This window comes from Carex rostrata, chromosome 10 (assembly GCF_964058835.1).
Source record: "Carex rostrata chromosome 10, lpCarRost1.2, whole genome shotgun sequence".
Lineage (NCBI taxonomy): Eukaryota > Viridiplantae > Streptophyta > Magnoliopsida > Poales > Cyperaceae > Carex > Carex rostrata.
In genome coordinates, this window is record NC_135927.1 from 11598247 (window position 1) to 11604246 (window position 6000).

The 6000-nt window shown below is 32.7% G+C and overlaps 1 long non-coding RNA gene across 1 annotated transcript; it reads left to right on the plus strand.

Annotated features, from left to right (window-relative positions):
* Window positions 1–832: 832 nt before the first annotated feature.
* On the plus strand, window positions 833–2876 carry LOC144560724 (uncharacterized). The gene is made up of 2 exons (XR_013513456.1): window positions 833–947; window positions 1634–2876. It is a non-coding gene; the product is annotated as an uncharacterized LOC144560724 (long non-coding RNA).
* The last annotated feature ends 3124 nt before the right edge of the window (window positions 2877–6000 follow it).

Genomic DNA, 6000 nt, shown 5'->3' on the forward strand with positions numbered 1-6000 from the left:
CTGAGGAGTATATGTTATGTTTTATTACATGAGATTGCATGTACAAAAGGCTTTGTATATATATATGTTGCATGAATTGTAATATTCTACCTTTTTTTGTTACTAACTAATATCAAATTATAATTGTAGTATGGACCAAAGCAAAAGTGTGCGTGTATATGTCTATGTGTATATGTGTACTAATATTATTTGTCAGTTGGATTCACAAGTCTAAATATAACACTAATTAAGGACTTGGCCTTTATTCAAAATAGTAGTTTAGAGCTACTAAAATAGTATGTGTATGTATATGTGTATGTGTATGTGTCTGTGTGTGTGTGTGTGTGTGTGTGTGTGTGTGTGTGTGTCTCTGTATGTGTATGTGTATGTCTCTGTATGTGTATGTATATATGTATATGTCTATGTCTATGTATATGTCTATGTATATGTCTATGTCTATGTATATGTCTATGTATATGTTACGTTAAGAAAAATTTTATAATAGAAAAATAATAATAATAATGAGAATGTTTAAAACATAATAAAAAAATATATATATATTTTGTTGTTGAACTAGGAGTTGAAGATTAAAACAATTATAACATAACATTAGTCTGAAATTTCGAAACAGTCAGACTTAATCAAATCTTGAAATTTATACCTTACATAAATTAAAGATTTATGAAGAAATATGGAGATTTTTATATACATATCTATATATGTATATTCTTCTTTTAGTAATATCCAACAAGTGGAGGGTCTATTTTGAAAAATGTCCAAAATGCATGTAAACAATTCAACCCTCTCTCTCCCTTCGTTGCTCCCTTGTGTGTTTGCTGCCAAAAGAAAGAGAAGGAGAGATCATCTCTTCTCTCTCAAAAATTCATCAAGAAACCTTGAGAAATTGAAGAAAAGAATGGAAATTGTTGAGAATCTCTCATTCTAGTGGCCATCTAGCTTCCCCATTGGTACTCCCTTTCTCTCCTCTCTCATCAAAAATCTGAATTTTATCTCTATTGCTAGGGCTTTGCTCAAATCTGAAATGTTTGTATAAATGATGAGTAATCTATCTCCATTATGCTTCTAGGTTGTTAATTTAGTGATTCTCTTCTCAATTCTATCTTAATCTTGATTTTCTATCTAGGGTTTGGTTCAAATCCGAAAATTAGAGAAATATTTTGATTTGTCTAGTCTAATCCAACAAACAAAGGTGTTGATTGATAAGTTCTTCTCTCACTCTCTTAATATCTGAAATTAATTTGGTGTTGATCTCTTTTCTTTGTTCCCTCTTTTGTGTATGGTGATAGTTAAACAAAGTCATAATATTTTTGAGGAAGTGCTAATATTGTCTCTGAAAGGCTTAATATTTATTGAGTATGGTGATAATTAAACAAAGTCATAATATTTTTGAGGAAGTGCTAATATTGTCTCCGAAAGGCTTAATATTTATTGTGTATGGTGATAATTAAACAAAGTCATAATATTTTGATGAAGTGCTAATATTGTCTTCGAAAGGCTTAATATTTATTGAGAAAGGCTTGATCACTTATTCCAAAATGGATTATCTTAAGGAAAGTATATAGAAAATAATATCACTCAAGTAAGCATATCAATCGTCGAACAAATATTGAATTAAGTATATATGTTAATATAGGTGTAGGCTCGGTTGAGCAAGATTTTGCGGGATCTTTCGAGACGTCCGAACTATAAGTGCGAGATACGCTTTTCATAATCAGGTGCGGGGTTTCTGGACTTGTTTGATATTTTATATTCAGAATTAAACTGTGTTTCGATTGACATGTTGATTATTGATTGAATTGCATTATCGGATTGTGTTGCATATGCATTGCATTGCCCAAATAAAGTGAAACTTGAATTGTTTTATCTTATTGATTTGCATGCTGGTATGGTTATTAATTGTGTTGATCTGAATGATCTGATTTTGGAATTAAAGTCACTGTGCTTCATATCACCATTGGTTGGTGGATATGGTATTATTGTTATCCACCGTGATGACGTTACCCAGGGGGTGAAATCGAATTTGTCAAAGTCTCTGCAGAGACTTTGATGCCCAGTGTTCTAAAGCTTTAGATCGTCTGGCCCTCGACAGTTCCCAGTACCGGTTGGGACGAGGGGTAAGTGACTTTGTATTATGATTGTGGTTATATGTGACTTGTGTATCAGAGGCATTACCCAGGGGGTAATGCATTTGGATGGTCAATTTGCTTTATATGGATTTTCTGGATGTGAATTGAAACCAGACTTTTAATTAAACGGTTAGGCCTGTAACTACAGATGAGTGTCATGAGAAAAGGTTTTACCTGGCGCAGCCGTCTGTAGGTGTCTGTAACCCTACAGATGAGAGGGAACGAATTGGGGTCCAGATTGGTGGAACATTTGTAGTTACTACCAGATATTCTGAAACCGAGTTAAACCAAATATTGTGTGATTGAATTTCATCTTGACAATTCTGAATTGTGATTTCATTTGGATGTATGTTGTTGGATTTATGCATTCTTGTTTATATATGGTTATAAACTGATAGGAGCTTTATTTGTGTTTTATTTTTGAATATAATCTGTGATTGCAAGTCCAGGAACGATTTGTGGCAATTTATCGCACTGAGAATTTATTTCTCATCCCCTCTTTTGGGTAAATTTTTCAGGTGCTGGTTCGGCTGATCCGGGAGAGGCACGAGGTCGGTAGGCCCTGGTTTCACCGCTGCCTAGCTTGTCTGGTATTGTGACATTAGAGATTATGTATATAGTTATGTTTTGGTTATATATATATATATTCTCTATGTCATTTTGTGATGCGTATCCATCGAGATACGGGTTTTGTATACTGTAACCTGACCAGCTGGGATTTGTGATCTGTTTATGTTATTTATTGGTTTTGTTTGCGCGTTATGTTTTACTTTCTATCATATCGTAATTGCCTAGTAGGTATACGGGCAACCGTATGCCTACGGCAGGAGCATCTGTCACGCCTCGTGGGCCTCGGGGTGTGACAGTATATGTCTATGTCTATGTATATGTCTATGTATATGTCTATGTATATGTCTATGTCTATGTCTATGTATATGTCTATGTCTATGTATATGCCTATGCCTATGTATATGTCTATGTCTATGTATATGTCTATGTCTATGTCTATGTATATGTCTATGTATATGTCTATGTCTATGTCTATGTATATGTCTATGTATATGTCTATGTATATGTATATGTATATGTCTATGTATATGTATATGTCTATGTATATGTCTATGTCTATGTATATGTATATGTATATGTATATGTATATGTCTATGTATATGTCTATGTATATGTCTATGTATATGTATGTGTATATGTCTATGTATGTGTATGTGTATATGTGTATGTATGTGTATATGTCTATGTATGTGTATGTGTCTATGTATGTGTATGTGTATATGTGTATGTATATGTGTATGTATATGTATATGTGTATGTATATGTGTATGTGTATGTGTATGTGTATGTGTATGTGTATGTATGTGTATATGTATATGTATATGTATATGTATATGTATATGTATATGTATATGTATATCTGTGTGTGTGTGTGTGTGTTATACATATATTATAAAAACCATAATAAAGGCCAAGTCCTTAATTAGTGTTATATTTAGACTTGTGATATTCAACTGACAAATAAAATCAAAGTTCACCAAAAAAAAAAAAAAAAAATCAAAGTTACGACATCACTTCGTAAATATATAAAATATTTTATTTTTTGACATACACTCTAAATAAAAAAACTTTTTTTTCACAAAATTATTCAAATCAAAATACTAAGATCTCTATAAAAAAAAAAAAAAAAAAAAAAAAAAAACCCTTGGGGCGCCCCAGCCACGGGCGCTCCGCTTGTGTTTTGGGCCGCCCGTGGGCCTGGCGGTTGGGGCATTTTTAATAAAAAATTCAATGTAGGGTTATTTTTAAAATTAAGTTTTTTTTAAGAATATTAATAGAAATGGCCGTAACAAAAGTCGTAACAATAGTACAAACAATATTAAAAACCTTAACCAAAATAATAACAATAATTTATACTCCAAAAAGAAAATTTAAGTTTTAAGGCTTTTTCACCTATGCCACATCATCAATATACTTATCAATCCGATTTTATTTACTTATTCGTTATAATCGGAGGGTTCATATTTTTCATGATTTCTCAACTTATTTAAAAAGGGAATATATGTTTTGTATTTCTCTGTAGGAATTTTCATGTGATTAATTGTATTAATGTTTATTATATAAATATTTAAAATTCTAAAAATTATATATTAATGTTTAATATTTATTTGACCGTAAATTTTTTTCTAAAATCATCATTGTAAGAATTAAATTATGAGATAGGCTAAGGTAATATGCATATTATGGATCGATAGCACGGATCGATCCCTAGCCTCACTCATAATTTAATTCTTACAATGATGATTTTAGAAAAAAAAATTACGGTGAAATAATTATAAAATTATATTATTTTTTTAGAACAAATACTGAGGAAAACTTCTAATAAAGAAGTGAAGACTTTCATTAATCTGCAATCAAATTGGTATTTATATTGAATGTCAAATTCAGCTTTCTTGTTAGCAACACTTTTCAATAATGTTTTTGTTGTTTATACGGAGAAGTAGTGGTTTGCAACTCGGGCGGGTACGGGTACCCCGGGTATACCCGTCTCGGGTACGGGTACGTCTCGGGTACGGGTATACTCGGGTACAAGGGTATTCGGGTACGGGTATGGCGGGTATAATTTTCAAAACCCATACCCTACCCGTCCTATACCCTTACCCGTGTACCCTTGACGGGTAAGGCGGGTACGGGTACGGGTAGGGCGAGTACGGGTATTTTTTTTTTTTTTTTTTTTTTGCTGTTTTTTTTCTGGTTTTTCTGGTTTTTTCTGGTTTTTTCTGGTTTTTCCTGATTTTTTCTGATTTTTTTCTGATTTTTTTAGGGAGAAAAATCAAATTTTTTGAATTTTGAACTGTGATGAACAGTACTCGGGTATACGGGTATGGGTACTCGGGTAGTCGGGTACGGGTTTAGTTGGGTACGGGTTAACTCGGGTAGGGTAAACTCGGGTATTGGTCTAAAATAACGGGTCCGGTCCGGTTTTTGCCCGTACCCGCGTACCCGAGTACCCGACCCATACCCGGGCTCGGGCACGGGTACCCTAGCTGGCGGGTACGGGCGGGTATACCCGTTAAGGGTATTATTCAACCTCTACGGAGAAGCAAGGTTTGCTCCTTTCATTTATGGTCCTAATTAATGACACGTCATCCTCCCCATAGTACAGAATATAGTTCGATTCCTGTGTGGTTTTCAACAGCGTACCAGATGCCATCATGCCACCTTCCACTGACATGCCACTTGTGGCGGTATAAATTCTTGATGTAACAGTAATTAGTCTCAAAGGTCAATTTCGGAAGTACAATATTAATTGAGAAATGAGATTTGTCGTCGGCACAAAATATCAAACGTCCTCTGTATACCAACTGAATTTTTTTAAGAATAATTATATTAATTTTCCCATCCCACTCTATTTATTCCTGTATTCTCTCTCCAAATTAACTTCTTTTCTCTCTCATTAATACCGCTAAAAATTTTCATTTATCTCTGCATTAATTACTGTGAATTAATAACAATCCCCGCATTAATTATATTATTCTTTTATTAACAATTTCCGCATTAATTATACTGTCATCTAACAAGTATTTATCATTATATATGAGAAGTATTTATCATTGTTACGGACGTTTTACTGTAAGTTGCAATTATGTCTGAGACGTATTTATCAATGTAACATAAAATATTTATCATTATGTCTGAGAAGTATTTTACTGTAAGTTGCAATTATGTCTAAAAAGTATTTATTCATGTAACATAAAAGTATTTATCATTATGTCTGAAAAGTATTTATTATTGATATTTTACTTAAAGTTGCAATTATGTCTGAGAAGTTTTTATCCATGTAACATAAAGTATTTATCCATAT